This window comes from Hyla sarda, chromosome 1 (assembly GCF_029499605.1).
Source record: "Hyla sarda isolate aHylSar1 chromosome 1, aHylSar1.hap1, whole genome shotgun sequence".
Taxonomy (NCBI): Eukaryota; Metazoa; Chordata; class Amphibia; order Anura; family Hylidae; genus Hyla; species Hyla sarda.
The window spans coordinates 543,085,290-543,102,824 of NC_079189.1; the positions used below are offsets into that span (position 1 = coordinate 543,085,290).

Consider the following 17,535-nt stretch of genomic DNA (forward strand, 5'->3'; position numbering starts at 1 on the left):
CAATTTAGGCCCACACTTCCCAACGCGTTTCCCCGTATTTTCAATATAATAACAGGATTCATCAGAGGATAACAAATAGGGCAATAAGCAGGTTAGGGGAACACACATTTACATATCAAGATACAGACAGATGTTATTACACATAATGCAGCAATAGGGGAATGTTTTTCCACATTGTTAGTATAGTTAGTGCTTCACATACATCAGATGCGCAGATTGAGCAGATTGCTTGTAGTCTCCCATTCGCAGATATTAAATGTACACCTAAAAAAGGGAGACAAAAGAGAGACGACAAGATAGGACATACCACAGTATGTGAGTTGGACACAGAAGACAAGAGATGGAGCAGCGGACTTGCACTCACATTTCATCCAAATAGTATTAATGAGATCTTAGATTTTACCTTCAGCGATTAGTGATTTATCGGAAGGTTATGAGGAGAGGAATGGATAGACAATAATTTGAGCACAATAGTATGTATAAAGTGTATTTCATTATCCATAGAACCAAGATTAGATATGTAGATAAAAACTAAAATTACTTCTTTTTCAATTTTGCACCTACAAACCCAAGTAAGGGCTTGGTTTTTGTGTCCCCAATCGTACTTTGTAATGACATCACTGATTTTATAACATAATATGCAGCAAAAAAATAAATAAAAATTTGTGGGTTGAAAAAAAAAAGCAATTTTGCAACTTTTGGGGCCTTCCGTTTCCACGCAGTGCACTTTTCGGTAAAAATGACGCCTTATCTTTATTCTGTAGGTCTATACAGTTACAAGAAAACCCAATTTATGTTGTTTATTTTTAAAAAATCCTAAATGCATGCACCAAAATTTGTATGTTTAAAATTGTCATTTTCTGATCCCTATAACTTTATTTTTCTGTATACTGGGCAAAATGAGGGTTCATATTTTGCGCCGTGGTCTTTAGTTTTTATCGGTAATATTTTTGGTTTGGTGGGACTTTTTGATCGCTTTTTATATATATTTTTACGGTACATGAAGTGACCAAAAATGCACAATTTTGGAATTTGGTAGTTTTTTACTTGTATGCCATTGACCTTGTGGTTTAGCTAACCTTATATTTTAATAGTTCGGACATTTACGCACATGGCGGTACCACATATGATCATTTTTTATTTTATTTTAAAAAATGGGAAAAGGAGGGTGATTTTAACTTTTAATAGGGAAGGGGTTAATGATATTTTATAAACTTTTTATTTACACTTTTTTTTCAGCCACAGGGGGCTACAACATGCAATCTTCTGACTGCATATACTGATCAATGCTATGCCATGTCCTCAGCGTTCTGCTGCTTTAGCCTGCTGAGCAGGCTTGGAGCAGTAGTTCGTCGATCAGACGATGAGGAGGCAGGTGAGGACCCTTCTGTCACCTGGTAAGCTGATCGGGCCATCAGGATTATGTCGCGATAGTCCAGATCAGCTCAGCTGAGCTGCCAGGATACTTTTGATTTAGTTTTAGGTGCCGCAATCAAAGTTAGCCCGATCGCCTTTGCCCAGCTTTAACATTGGGTCATGTAATGAAAGTCAGAACGCACAGAGTTTAAACTGTTCTCCACGTGTGAGAACGGTTTAAACCCCGTTAACATGACCAGGGCGTACAGGTACGCCTTAAGGATTTGGGGACGGGGTTGTACGCATACGCCCTGCATCCCCAAGGTGTTAAAGGGCACTTTGCACTTGATAAGTGTAAAGATACATGACACAAAGACAGGTACAATGGACATGACACAGAGTAAATTTCATACTTAGGGTGCATTCACACTATGGAATGAATGCTGAATCTCTGCTCGCAGAATTCAGTGAGCAGAGATTCAGCCTGGTAGCTGCCATCGGCGGTAGGGCCCCGCAGCACTGAGCCGTCACCATTGAAAGTATGAACATGATCCTTCTCTGTGCAGAACAATTTCAGTGGCGGAATTTTCCGCCGCTGATATTGCTCAGTGTTAACGGGTCTCGCAGAAACCCATTCACACTGATGTAAAGTTCACCGCACATAATACCACTAGCGGGAATTTCGTAGTGTGAACGCACCCTTATATAGAGGAAGAAAGGCTCCTGATTCTAAGGGATTATAATCTACAAGGGGAGAGGAGGGAAACAGTAAGTGAGGGGGGTAGGTGGTGGTCATCTATGAGAAGTTGTGGAATTAGTTCCCAGTCTATTGGCAGCAATGTTATTGTAAGTCTTAATCTTTCTTGAAGAGATGCATTATTAAGTTGCTTTTAAAGGTCTGGAAAGAAGATAAAGGTTGTATATGTTGGGGTAATAGGTTCCAGTGTATGGGGGAAGCACAGAAGTCTTGGGGATGGTTTGGTCAGGCGTGGATGAGGGGAGAGCACAGGTGGAGGTATTGAGAGAATCAAAGATTAGGTGCTATCGGGAGATCAGGCCAGAGATGTATGGAGGGGACAGGTTGTCCGGAACCTTGTATGTCATGGTAAACTTAATTTGTTGGGCAATGGGTAGCCAGTGAAAAGATTGCAGAGGGGAGAGTGAAGTAAGAAGTAAATAAGTCAGGCAGCAAAGTTGAACTAGTCAGGCAGCAAAAAATGGCCCATCAAAGGTGAACTAGTCAGGCAGAAAAAATGTCCCTACAGGAAGAAAATGAAAAAAAAAAAAAAAAACTGGTGAAAGTAATTTCAACTGTTTGTTGATTTAACCCCTTAAGGACCGGGGGGTTTTCCGTTTTTGCATTTTCGTTTTTTGCTCCTTGCCTTTAAAAAATAATAACTCTTTCAATTTTGCACCTAAAAATCCATATGATGGCTTATTTTTTGCGCCACCAATTCTATTTTGTAATGATGTCAGTCATTTTGCCCAAAAATCTACGGTGAAACGAAGAAAAAATTCATTGTGCGACAAAATTGAAAAAAAAATTTAGTTTTGTAACTTTTGGGGCTTCCGTTTCTACATAGTACATTTTTCGGTAAAAATGACACCTTATCTTTATTCTGTAGGTCCATACGATTAAAATGATACCCTACTTATATAGGTTTGATTTTGTCGGACTTCTGGAAAAAATCATAACTACATGCAGGAAAATTAATATGTTTAAAATTGTCATCTTCTAACCCCTATAACTTTTTTATTTTTCCGTGTTTGGGGCGGTATGAGGGCTAATTTTTTGCGCCGTTATCTGAAGTTTTTATTGGTACCATTTTTGCATTGATAGGACTTAAATAGGACTTAAATGATATAAAAAGTGACCAAAAATGCACTATTTTGGACTTTGCGTGCACGCCATTGACCGAGCGGTTTAATTAATGACATATTTTTATAATTCGGACATTTCCGCACGCGGTGATACCATATATGTTTATTTTTATTTTTATTTACACTGTGTTTTTTTTTTTATTGAAAAAGGGGGGTGATTCAAACTTTTAATAGGGGAGGAGTTAAATGATCTTTATTCACTTTTTTTTCACTTTTTTTTTTGCAGTGTTATAGGTCCCATAGGGACCTATAACACTGCACACACTGATCTTCATCATTGATCACTGGTTTCTCATAAGAAACCAGTGATCAACGATTCTGCCGCATGACTGCTCCTGCCTGGATCTCAGGCACTGAGCAGTCATTCGGCGATCGGACAGCGAGGAGGCATGTAGGGGCCCTCCCGCTGTCCTGTCAGCTGTTCGGGATGCCGCGAATAGCCGCGGCTATCCCGAACAGCCCGACTGAGCTAGCCGGCCACTTTCGGTTTCGCTTTTAGCCACTCAGCTCTGAGCGCGTGGCTAAAGGGTTAATAGCTCGCGGTGCCGCGATCGGCGCTGCGCGCTATTAGAGGCGGGTCCCGGCTTCACTATGACGCCGGGCCCGCCGTGATCAGCCTCACTGATAGTAACAAAGACGGAAACATGTACAGAGCTTGAGATCTTCTATCCATCACAGCACTGCAACCATGTGAGGTCGGAAGTGGTCATCCTGCCGGCTTCAGTGATTTAATGCCTGCTGGGTAGCGCCCACTTTCTCCTGCTGGGAAATTGCACTATGTGAGCAAGAAGAAAGGTAAGATACACAGCTTTTTAAAGCTCTGTTTTTTTTAAGGGCTGTGTTAGGAGTAGTTAGGGAACATTAGTTAGTTTAGAACAGTTTATTTGGTGACAGGTTCTGTTTAAGAAAACTGACATATTTTAAGCTGACTAAACAAAAAGAAAAAGAGTGTGTGAACATAGCCTTAGAGAAAAAAAAATCTAAATTAAAAGGTCAATCAGGTAAACCATGTTGAAAAAAAAAGACTTTAAATTCCAAAAATAAAATAAGGAAAATGAATTCTATTTTCTCCAACAGGCAGAGCAAAAAATGAGGCAAAGCATACGGTATTACTAAACATCACCATGGAGACTGTAGAATGTATAACTCCTTGATTGATCACAATCAAAGTTCAATAAGGAACTTGATTTGGATAATAAAGAACTTGAGAGTAATTCCTGCAAAGCAGAAAAAGTGCTTAAAATAAGCACACAGTATTAAGCTATAGATGAGGAAAATTGAATTATAGTATAATGAAATAGTCAAGGAGGTTCAATTTAATTTAGTTTCAGAAAATTTCCATCACTTAAACTTTTAATAGCTCAATGGAAAATATATTTAAGGTGCCAACTAGCTTATGATAAAACTTATTTGAACAAATAATCGGGAAGACATGCTCACCTATTTATAAGATCAACACATTCTGTCTCTCTAATAAATGCAATATCTAAGAAACAAAGATCACTCCAGGAATATTGAATCACTCTGTGTAAAAAGCAGATACAGAAGTCAAAGCCAGAACCAAAACAATGAAAGCAATGAAATGATTACTGGGTGATAGGAAAAGCTATTGATGCACAATGATCCCTCTGGAAATCCTAACATAACCCTAATACTTGAAAATTAATAATAAAATTAATAATAAAAGAATCAAAGATATAGGGCCTCATTTACTAAGCTGAAACCGGGTTATTTAGGCGCAGAGTGTCTGCGACATGTCTGCGCCAGTGTGTGACAGTCTGCGCCTGGAACATCTGACAAACCCGACATTGCAATGGGGAAAAAATGAAAAAGAGGCGTGATCTGTCACAAATGGGGTGTGGCCAGTCCAAAAGGGGCGTGGTTTCACAACCCGACCGATTTTAAACCCGACCGACAGAAAATCCTGTGAATAAATGACTGGAAATATCCACCTAGAACAAGTTGGTCAGAAAATTTTCCTGACTTTTCTTAATAGTAAATAAAGAGGAATCCTACAAGTCTGAAACATCATTCCCATGAGTAAAATCCTGACACTCTTAGTAAATGAGGCCCATAGTCACTCTCTTAGAATATTATTCTTAGAATATGTAGCAACACTAAGAGATCATCTGACATTTTTTCTTAAGTTTAAAGGGGTACTCTGCTGAAAAACATTTTTTTAAATCAACTGGTGCCAGAAAGTTAAAGCGTACCTGTCAGATCCAACATAAATATTTATTTATATATGTATGTATATATATCTCAGTACCTAATCCTTACCATGTACATAACATTTTTCTATTGTCTAGCACCTTTATTTATTTATTTTTTTATTACACTTTAAATTTAGCTCACTAGTCTGAATTCGTCTCTAAGGGAGGGGGTGTGGCCTTACTGTGCAGGTCTCCGCCCACTCCCTCAGTATGCTGTCTGCTCACATGTCCCCTAGCATTTGCAGAATTACAACTCCCAGCTTGTCCTCACTGACAGTAGCGGGACACAAGCTGACAGAGGGAGGATTTTTCCTCTAGCTGTGAGCCCTGCATTCACAGCTGTCAATCAAGGAAGTGTGTCCATGACATAGGTGATGATGCATGGACACAGCACGACTAGTATGTGTCCAAGCAGGCAGGGGGGTCAGTTGAATGACTGGCTTTTTCAAAATGAAATACAGAAAATTTTCTAATGAAAGCAATTGCTAAATTTATTGGTTTTGCATGCTTTACAACATATCAAAAGTTTTTGTATCTGACAGTGCCTATTCAAACAGATTTTTAAATGACTTCTATTAAAAAATCTGAATCCTTCCAGTACTTATCAGCTGTAGTATGCTCCACAGGAAGTTCTTTTCATATTGAATTAATTTTTTGTCTGACCACAGTGCTCTCTGCTGACACATCTGTCCATTTTAGGGACTGTCCATAGTAGTAGCAAATCCCCATAACAAACCTATCCTGCTCTAGACAGTTCCTAAAATGGACAGAGGTGTCAACAGAGAGCCCTGTGGTCAGACAGAAAATAAATTCAAAAAATAAAAGAACTTCCACTGTAGTATACAACAGCTGATAAGTACTGGAAGGATTAAGGTTTTTAACCCCTTAAGGACTCAGGGTTTTTCCGTTTTTGCACTTTCGTTTTTTCCTCCTTACCTTTTAAAAATCATAACCCTTTCAATTTTCCACCTAAAAATCCATATTATGGCTTATTTTTTGCGTTACCAATTCTACTTTGCAGTGACATTAGTCATTTTACCCAAAAATGCACGGCGAAACGGAAAAAAAAATCATTGTGCGACAAAATAAAATAAAAAAAACCATTTTGTAACTTTTGGGGGCATCCGTTTCTACGCAGTGCATATTTCGGTAAAAATTACACCTTATCATTATTCTGTAGGTCCATACGGTTAAAATGATACCCTACTTATATAGGTTTGATTTTGTCGCACTTCTGGAAAAAATCCTAACTATGTGCAGGAAAATGTATACGTTTAAAAATGTCATCTTCTGACCCCCTATAACTTTTTTATTTTTCCATGTACAGGGCGGTATGAGGACTCATTTTTTGTGCTGTGATCTGAAGTTTTTATCGGTATGATTTTTGTTTTGATCGGACTTTTTGATCACTTTTTATTCATTTTTTTAATGGTATAAAAAGTGACCAAAATACGCTTTTTTGGACTTTGGAATTTTTTTGCGCGTACGCCATTGACCGTGCGGTTTAATTAATGATATATTTTTATAGTTCGGACATTTACGCACGCGGCGATACCACATATGTTTATTTATTTATTTTTTTTACACTGTTTAATTTTTTTTTAATGGGACAAGGGGGGTGATTCAAACTTTTATTTGGGAAGGGGTTAAATGACCTTTATTAACACTTTTTTTTTACATTTTTTTTGCAGTGTTATAGGTCCCATAGGGACCTATAACACTGCACACACTGATCTCCTATGCTGATCACTGGCGTGTATTAACACGCCTGTGATCAGCATTATCGGCGCTTGACTGCTCCTGCCTGGATCTCAGGCACGGAGCAGTAATTCGTCGATCAGACACTGAGGAGGCAGGTAAGGGCCCTCCCGGTGTCCGATTAGCTGTTCGGGACGCCGTGATTTAATCGCGGCGGTCCCGAACAGCCCGACTGAGCAGCCGGGTCACTTTCAGTTTCACTTTAGAAGCTGCGGTCAGCTTTGACCGCCGCTTCTAAAGGGTTAATACCGCACATAGCCGCGATCGGCGATGTGTGGTATTAGCCGCGGGTCCCGGCCGTTGATGAGCGCCGGGACCGAAGCCATATGATGCAGGATCACGGCGCGATCCCGCTTCATATCGCGGGAGCCGGCGCAGGACGTAAATATACGTCCTGCGTCGTTAAGGGGTTAAATAGAAGTCATTTACAAATCTGTTTAACTTTTTGGCACCAGTTGATTTAAAAAAATAAAGCCAAAAACATAGAAAAAAGTCCTCGGCACAGCTGTAGCCACACTGTTTGAAGCCCACTATTTTCCAAGGCAGCTGTGTATCCTTGTATGTTCAGCTCTGTATGTGGTGGTCACATGTGAGAAACAGGACATCCTCCAATGTAGAGCAATAATGAAGCACTCACCAGATCTGTAGAGCAGTATCTTCAGGCTTTAATGTAGAAAATCAACAGGATACATATCGTGCGGGGGAGCGGAAAGGAGTGGCGGCATGGGGGATGGGATGGGCAACAGAGCATATCATGTGGCGTCGCACTTCGTCAGGCCCCTAACATGCTCACGTCAGTAGTGCGTTTATAACACCCAGAACCCGTCAACATGGTGATGCTAAACATAGCGAAAGGTAAGACATAATTAAAAATAACACCTACAGACATGTGAATGCAAAAGAGGTACTTCAGACAATTCTCATAATACTATTTCATATCTGTCGTTCCTACCTAGTAGACCAGTAGCATTAAGTTTAGTGATCCATGTGGCTTCTTTAACCCCTTTAACTCCTTAAGGACTCAAAACAATCTTCGTTTTTGCACTTTCGTTTTTTCCTCCTCATCTTCTAAAAATAATAACACATTCAATTTTGCACCTTCAGACCCATATAAGGGCTTGTTTTTTGTATCACCAATTCTACTTTGTAATGACATTACTTGTATTACAACATAATCTGCGGCAAAACAAAAAAAAATTATTTGTGGCGTGAAATGGAAAAAAAAACGCCCTTTTGCAAATTTTTAGGGCTTCCGTTTCTATGCAGTGCACTTTTTGTTAAAGATGACACATTATCTTTATTCTGTAGGTCCATACGGTTACAGGGATAACCAATTTATATAGGTTTTATTTATTTTACTACTTAAAAAAAAATTATAACTACATGCACCAAAATTAGTATGTTTAAAATTGTCATCTTCTGACCTCTATAACTTTTTTTAGTTTTCCACGTATGGGGCTATATGAGGGCTTATTTTTTGCGCTGTGGTCTGCAGTTTTTAGTTTTTGGTACCATTTTTGTTTTGATAGGACTTTTTGATTGCTTTTTATTAATATTTTTATGGCATATGAAGTGACCAAAAATTCACAATTTTGGACTTTGGTATTTTTTTACGTGTATGCCATCGACCGTGCAGTTTAGCTAACCTTATATTTTAATTGTTTGGACATTTACACACACGGCGGTACCACATATGATATTTTTTTTTATTACATTATTTTATTTTTTAAAAAAATGGGAAAAGGGAGATGTTTTTAATTTTTATTGGGGGAGGGGCTTTTTCACATTTATTAAAATTTTTTCACCACTTTTTACTTTTTTTTTAGCCCCCTCAGGGGGCTATGCCATGCAATCTTTTGATTGCATACACTGTTCAACGCTATGCCATAGCAAGCTTGCATCTATCTTGCCATTCAAAGTTTTCAAGTGCAGTAATTAAGTCACCTGTGTCACGCAAATAGGTTGGTATAGATTTCAGAAGCGGAGAAACCAACCACTCAATATAACTGGACAGATATTCTGTCGGAGATCTGATACCCGCTACTATGGGGCGTCCAGGTGGGGGGTTTCTTCCCTTGTGAGGTTTTGGCAGAATATACCAATGGGGTTTCTTTGGGTTAACTGGAAATAGTTTTTCTGCAGTTTTGGTACTGAGGATGCCTATCTCTGTAAACCTGCGCAAAAAGCTTCTTAATCTGTCTATGACTTTTTTTCATAGGCTCATGTGTAAGTTTTTCATATAGCTCACTGTTATTAAGCTGGTTGATAGCTTCATTTTCATAGTCTTTCTTGTTCCAGACAACTATTGCCCCGTCCTTGTCGGCCTTGGACACCACAATGTCATCGTGGTCCACAAGCCAGTCAAGGGCTTTTTTCTCATCGTCTGTAATATTTAGTTTGGATTTAGGGTACGGTATGGCTTTTACATCTTTACAAACTGCCCTCTGGGACAAGTCATGACTGCTACCCGGTGTTATTTGGGGGTTGAACTTAGATGGATTACCCCCTTTAAAACTGTCACCATTCTCATTTTCCTCATTAATGATCGGGCTATCATCAGCTAGTGACAAGAGTGTAAGTATGTTTTCATATTCAATTTTACTACAATCCTTCACTGGTCTAAAACCTAGAGGGCGGATGACACATTGTTATTCACCCTCTTTTATTGGTATGTCTTCATTTTTATTTATTTTTATTTGCTTTCCTCCTCAAATAAATTATACTGGAACTGTTCATTTAGTCCCAAGTTTAACTCTTCGCTCAGAACTGATACACGCTTCACTTAGAGGCACCTCTGTTAGATTGGCAACTAATGTCTCTTTGACCACTGTTTTCAGGTGACCGTTTTCCTTTTCTTTTGCATTAGATCTCTTCCTCCGACCGCCCCGTTTTCCTCCTAAAGGGAACTCAGATGGACGAGTAGATGTAGGAGGTAAGTTGTCTTGTTGGCCTTCATCTGATGCTGTGGAATCTGATTCCGTTGTTAAGTTATCTGTTTTGGTGCATTTCTTTTTCATGTTTTCTCCGCTTATTATTTCTATATTGTGGTTTGTTCCATGTAAACACTTGATTACTGTCAAAGTCCTTCTTATCGCGTTAGAATGTATCCCTCTTTGTCTCCTTGATAGTCTGTTGTAATGTAGATACTTTCTTTTCTAAATTGTAAATGAAATGGTTGTATTGTTGATCTGTGAGTCTAGCCCAAAGCTCACATTTGGCTTTACAGTGATCCGATGCGATTTTCTCATATTCTTAGTTGTATTTTTTCTATCACAAGACTTTGTAGATTAAAGGAATGCTGTAGGTGGAAAGTGTCCCATTTCTCTACAAATTCCATGTCTTCTGCAAATTGGGATGAATATTTGTAGGATCTTACTCCTCTTGGAGTGCGAAGATTTTCAGCATATGCCTTCAATGAGCTCACCGTCCAAAAGGTTCTCATTTCCCTTTCGGCTAACGAACTCACTTTAAATTCCAATGGCTGTACTTTGTAATTGGATTTCGTCTAGGAATACACATGTAGTGAAGAACTCCCCCATGTTCGCTCTCCCCACACTTACTGCTGCCGATGAAACATTAATAGAGACATCCATGTCCATTTTAGGGCTGTATTGATATGTGTAGCAAATATAAAGTGTGCTCTGTCGAAATTAGTGCATGGAAGCAAAAACATAGAAAAAAGTCCTCGGCACCCCTGTAGCTACACTGTTTGAAGCCCACTATTTTCCTAGGCAACTATGCATTCTTGTATGTTTAGCTCTGTATGTGGTGCTCACGTGTGAGAAACAAGACATATGGCAATCCTCCAATGTAGAGCAATAATGAAACACTCACCAGATATGTAGACCAGTATCTTCAGGCTTTAATGTAGAAAATCAACAGGATACATATTGTGTGGGGGAGCGGACAGGAGTGGTGGCATGGGGGGGTGGGATGAGCAACGGACCGTATCACATGGCATCGCGCTTAATCAGGCCCCTAACGTGCTCACGTTAGGTAGTGCATTTATAACACCCAGAAGCGGTCACCATGGTGAGGCTAAACATAGCAAAAGGTGAGGTGATTTAAAAAAATGTTTACAGTGGAGTACCCCTTTAAGGCCATGTTTTAAGTCTTAATTTTTTTTGGGAAGGTGTGACATGAATAGAGCCTTTTACAAGGAATTTGTCAAAGGTGACCAAAAGCCTTGTGCTTGGTGGCTGGGGAAAGTGCGAAGAAAAGAAGGGTGCGCCATTGAAGTGGTGCATATAAAATCTGCTGAAGAAGTAACTAAGCCAAGTGCCTCAAAACCTGTTGGACGAAGTTGTTCAAGGAAAAGGAAAGGCAGTTGGACTCTGCCTTTTGAATACAAGTGCTCCTTCCCGGTGGTCTGAGCAGAGGGCGGGGGGGGGGATATATGACACTGTGGCAAGGGGAAGGGTATATTTCCCTAGCTATCCCTGAAGAAACCTCCACCTTCTCCCCAGAAGACAGCAAGGTGGCTGTAGGGGGGAGGCAGGGGTCCTGGTGAGGAACACACAGCCCGAGCTGTGAGTGACCCCAACAGTGAAGTGGACAAGACAAGAAGTCTTAGCACACACAGCAAGAGCTTGCAAATGATGTGTGAACAGTGAATAGAAGGTTGCAGGAGGCATAAGTTTAACTGGCCGGGAAAAGACCACTAGTTGTTCCAGCGTGCACCACACTCCTTATCTACAGTGCTGCCCATACTCTGGATAATATATTATATCCCTTGACCAAAAGCTCTATTCCCCTGGACTTTCAATTGAGCCTCCACTTATCTGCTGTTTGTATATGCGACCTGATAAGGTGTCAGGTATGGAAATGAAACATGTTTCTAATGCATTCTAAGGATGACTGCAGTCTTAGAAAGCCTTTATTTTTTCAGAAAGAGGACAGCTAAAGATGAGCGAATCAAATATGACGGATCCGGATTCCTTACACATTTAATGAAAATTTTTATTTGCAACCAAAGCGAATATCGCCACGATTCTATCACGCGAATCGCTTCATTAAACTCCATTTAGTGCGGTCCAGGCTCCAGGGCATCTAAAATGGCGGATTCACATGTGAGGACATGGGGCAAGGAATTCTGGTAAGGCAGAAACAAGGGTAGGCGGGATGACCCTGAATCACATGCAGGATGCAGCCTTTCAGCAGCCAGTCACCCCTGTGATGTCACAGCCCTATATAATTGGCAGCCATATTCCAGCTAATCACTTCATCCTTTCACTGCAGAGAGATAGGACAGACAGTGCTTTGTGTGTTTCACCTCCTAGTCACATCAGCGTTCTGGTGGACAGAGAGCAGTGCATTTTTGACCAAAAAATTTTTTTACCGCAGCAATTAACCTCCCAGTCACTTTCTGCAGCATTGTAATACAGGGAGGGGCAGAGAGCTGTTTGTTGTCTCATACGTTTGAACAAGCTGGCTCAGCTGAAGAAACCTTAGCAGAGGAAGGAGGAATAAGTTTTTAGCGCAACGCTGTGTCTTTATTCCACAAAAAATGGTCTGCTGGTTATACTAGTCTGTAGACGGTATAATACATACCCAGCAGTCCATTCCTAATATTCTTTAAAAGAGTGCAATTTTGGGTGTAGTATACAGCGACTTTGTGCTGCAGCACTGTTGTCTTCTGCAGGTGTGCATAAATAAGTTTTCTAAGCGCACTGTAGCTCATTTTTCTGCCCTCATAAGTGCATACCACATACCTACATTTAAGTAGTGTACTATTTTGTACCTGTTAATCTGTCAAGGTCCTAGATACTGTGAAAGGCCAGGCAAAAGTAATCTCCGGCTGATATTTTACTCTAATACTTTTTTAAGCGCGCTGTAGCGCATTATTCTCCCCTAATAAGTACATACCTACATCTATGTAGTGTACTATTTTGTACCTGTTAATATATCAAGGGTCTAGATACTGGGAAAGGCCAGACAAAAAGTACTCACCGGCTGGTGTTTAACTCCAATACTTTTTTAAGCATACTGTAGCGCATTGTCCTCCCCTCATAAGTGCATACCACATACCTACATCTAAGTGGTGTACTATTTTGTACCTGTTAAACTCTCAAGGGCCTAGATACTGTGAAAGGCCAGCCACAAGTTCACAACTGCTGCTGTTCTAGACAAAAACAGTTTTAAGCACAGTGAAACATATTGTACTTCCCTCATATAAGCACTAAGTATGTCAAGCAGAGAAGTGCACAGAGGAGTGTCAAAGGCCTAAATTCATCGGGTGCAGGCAGAGGTCGCAGCAGAGGCCTAAATTCATCAGGCGCAGGCAGAGTCTGCAGCAGAGTAGGGGTGTGTGGTAGCAGGTGTTGCAGCGAGAGGTGTGAACTCCCGGTGTCAGCTAGCAGTCGTGTCTCAAGCAGCAATCCAGCAGCCGTGATTGATTGGTTCACTCATTCATCCACTTCATTCCAAGTGACATCTGGCACCCTCAGTCAACAGTCGGTGGGTTCCTCAGACTCAACCCTCATTTGGCATGGCCTTCATGCTGCTGCTGCCACCTCCAGGCTCTGTCATTGTGCCGCCATATGGTCTCCTCATGCTGATACTGCCACCTCCAGGCTCTCTCATTGTGCTGCTCTAGGGTCTCTTCATGCTGATGCTGCCACCTCGAGGCTCTCTTGTTGTGCTGCTCTATGGTCTCCTTATGCTGATTCTGCCACCTCCAGGCTCTGTCAATGTGCCACCATATGGTCTCCTCATACTCCTGCTACCACCTCCAGGCTCTCTCATTGTGCTGCCATGGATACTGCAAAACATAATTAAGGTACTGGTCCCCAGTTAAAGAAATTCCTCTGCATTAGACCACAAGTAAGTACTGAGTATATGCATTAGCTAAAACTTAACTTTTCTTAGGATAAAATATAAAGACCCAACATTTTTTTGAAATCTAACAAAAGGAAATCTGTGCAAAAAACACCATGTGCCACCTACACCACCAAGTATTGATGCGATACAAAGACCTCTAAAAGGTTAAAGGTAACAACATATGGTCCATTGTAACAGGTGGGGGGAAAAACTTCCCCTGTGAGGCCCTACTCTCGCACTATTAATTAACTAGGAATTGTGAAGCCCTATTGTCTCCTCATGCTGCTGCCAGCTCCAGGCTGTGTCATTCAGCCACTATATGGTTTGTTGATGCTGCTGGGCCTGGGACATTACTTAAAAATGTTTATGGCAGCACTAGCTACCATAAATCTTCAATTTAAATTTGAAAGTGTATCTTTTATTCTCTTAAGGACGCAACGCCGTGACCCCGTATCACACCGGGTCGGTCCCAGCTGCTAATGATAGCTGGGACACTGGGCAAATAGTGTGGGGCACAGATCGTTGTGCCGCACGCTATTAACCCGTCCAACACGAAAGTAAAGCTTCCCGGCAGCTCAGTCGGGCTGATCGGGACTATCGCGATAAAATCGCGATGTCCCGATCAGCTAGAACGCGAGTGGAGGTCCCCTCACCTGTCTTCGTCGCGTCTGATCGGTGTTTGATTTCTCCAAGCCTGAGCTACAGGCTTGAGCAATCGAGCCCCTAGAACACTGATCCATGCAAAGCTATGGCTTTGCAGGGTAAAAGATTAGTGTGTGCAGTGTTAAAGCCCCCTATGGGAGATATAACACTGCAAAAAAAAGTGAAAAAAAAGTTAATAAAGGTCATTTAACCCCTTCCCTAATAAAAGTTTGAATCACCCCCCTTTTCCCATAAAAAAAAGCTGTGTAATTAAATATAAACATATGTGGTATAGCCGCGTACGTAAATGTCCTAACTATAAAAATATATAGATAATTAAACCACACGATCAATGGCGTACGCGCAAAAAAATTCAAAAGTCCAAAATATATATACACACAAAAGAAAGAGGAGTCATTTCACCAATTCATATAAATAATATATTTATTTATTTAGTAACATAAAAACAAGAGAGGAAACAATCCCCAAGGGGAGAAAAAACAAGTGGCAAAAAACAAAAGGGTGTCACTCCGAGCCCCTCCAGTAACCCTTATAACAATATACAATTATAAAATATTACTGTCCCCAGTAAAGTGCATATGCATAAATCAAGTAGCAGGATACCTATATGTGCAATAATGCAAAACAGTACTGTGGTGGTAAAACTTCAGCTTGTTTTTCACTAAAGACATCAGCAAAATAATAAAGGAAAGAAGGCAAATCGGGCAGAGGACAAGAAGATGGTTCCAACTTGTAGACAAACGTATTTGAATACAGTGGTTTTTGCAATGCGGTCCCCAACAAAGAACTTTTCCAGTTTTCCAATCCAGCTGCGGGGCATGGAGTTGCAACCATGGTAGGCCAAGCCAGAGAGGGGAAGTACAATGACCTGCATAGACAACAGTTCAGTGCGGTATAGCACAGTACAGTATAGTCTTTCTCCATTGACCGTAGAAATGTACAAGGGCTTTTTACAAGCGAGATACAGGAAGATGTTACCTATGTACTAGGGAGGCATCAATACAAATTTCCCGTTGAACCAGAGTCCAAGAAGGCAAGAACAGGGACAATCTCTTTGGAGGGTAGAAAAAGCTGGACCGTCAAATTTTACCTGTTCAGGACTCAGGGTGTATAGGTACGTCCTGACACCCTGGTACTTAAGGACTCACTACGTACATGAACGCCCGTGGGAATTTCGGTCCCCACCGCGTGCTGGGCGGGGACCGGGGTGACTGCTGATATCGATCACAGACACCCCGCGCAAATGCCCAGGGGGGTCATCAGACCCCCCATGTCGGCGATCGCGGCAAATCGCAAGTGAATTCACACTTGCGATTTGCGGCTATGCCGGTGATGCGGGTCACGGGTGACCCGCTGACCTGGAGATACATGGTGATCGGGGGTGTAGGATACACCCCCAATCACCTCCTGCATCTATGGGGAGGTTGCGATTTCGTCACCCCCCAGGATCGCTGCTATGGCCGGATTGTCCGGCCAATAGCAGCCGGCAGGGGAGGGGTTAACAGCATCTTCCCGCAGCTCCCGCCGCTCGCTGAGTTCAGTCAGCGGTCAGAGCTGCTGGAGGAAGCCAGGGACCCCCCCTCTGCAAGATCGCAGCCCCCTCAGGACCAAAGATCCCCCTTAGAACAGGGACAGATTACATCCCAGGGACAGGTAGGTGTTAAAAATCAGTAAAAGTAAAAAAAAAAAAAGTTGACATTTCCCCCCCCCCCCCCCCTGACCCCCGAATAGGGTCCCCAAGTGTCCTCCACAGTTTTTTTTAGCATTACCCGAGCCTTATTAGGGGTTCAGGGCACTGCATTTGCCCCCCCCATTTTTTTGGGGCCAGGATGCCAACTGTATAAGTTCATTCAAGTTAGATGGCAATTCCCGGGTAGCAAGGGCATACTTGATGTGACTAGATAGTTCCCTCTTGAAGGTGGCACAAAGAGCTTCATTGTTCCATGATAACTATGATGCCAGGGTACGAAACTGAATGGCATATTCGCCCACAGAGGAGTTGCCCTGTGAAAGACTCAGTAACGCCGTCTCAGCGGAGGAGGCTCGGCAGGTTCTTCAAAGACACCCCGAAAATCCAGCAGGAAAGCCTGGAGATTGGTTGTGAGAGCATCAATGCAATCCCAAAGCGGAGTTGCCCAGGCCAAAGCCCTTCCAGTTAAGAAACTGATGACGAAAGTCACCTTTGCTTGTTCCGTAGGGAACTGTTCCGCCATGAGTTCTATGTGCATGGAGCACTGAGACACAAAATCAAAGCAGGACTTGGGATCCCCCTCATATTTCTCTGGAAGAGACTAGCAGAGTTTTGTTCCGGAGGAGACTGCAGCAGCAGGAGGCAGCACTGGATCAAGAGGAGGCTGTGGTTGTGGTGATTGTTGCTGAGCAGTTAGCAACTGCTGCATCATGGCGGATAACTGGCTCAACTGCTGTGCCTGCTGGGCCAACTGCTGTGACTGGAGCACCACGATTGAAGCGAGAACCAGATTATCTGGCAGAGGAACCCCAGTGGGATCCATGGCCGGATCTTGCTGTTACAGAGCAGGATGTGGATCCTCTAACCTGTGTGGCTGATTACACAGACCGTATCGGGGAGCGGAGCCTAAGGTGCCGCTGTCTTCACCAGAGCACGCCGCAAGGCAGGATGGGCTTGCTGCAGCAGGCGTCACCCAGGTCGCTACCCCTGACACGGCTCAACCACACTGGTAGCTGGGCAAGGCGAAGTACCAAAGGATGAGACAGTAGTGTAGTCAAATGTAGCAGCAGGTCAAGGCAGGCGGCAAAGGTGTGAAATCATACAACGTAGCGGGAAGGTCTGGATGCACGGCTAAGGCAAACAGGCAATATGGAA

General features: G+C 42.0%; 1 long non-coding RNA gene across 1 annotated transcript; it reads right to left on the reverse strand.

Annotated features, from left to right (window-relative positions):
* Positions 1–210: 210 nt before the first annotated feature.
* LOC130311120 (uncharacterized) lies at positions 211–17,002 on the reverse strand. The gene is made up of 4 exons (XR_008859564.1): positions 16,871–17,002; positions 7,846–8,047; positions 4,678–4,761; positions 211–264 (listed from the first exon to the last, which is right to left on the reverse strand). It is a non-coding gene; the product is annotated as an uncharacterized LOC130311120 (long non-coding RNA).
* Positions 17,003–17,535: the final 533 nt, after the last annotated feature.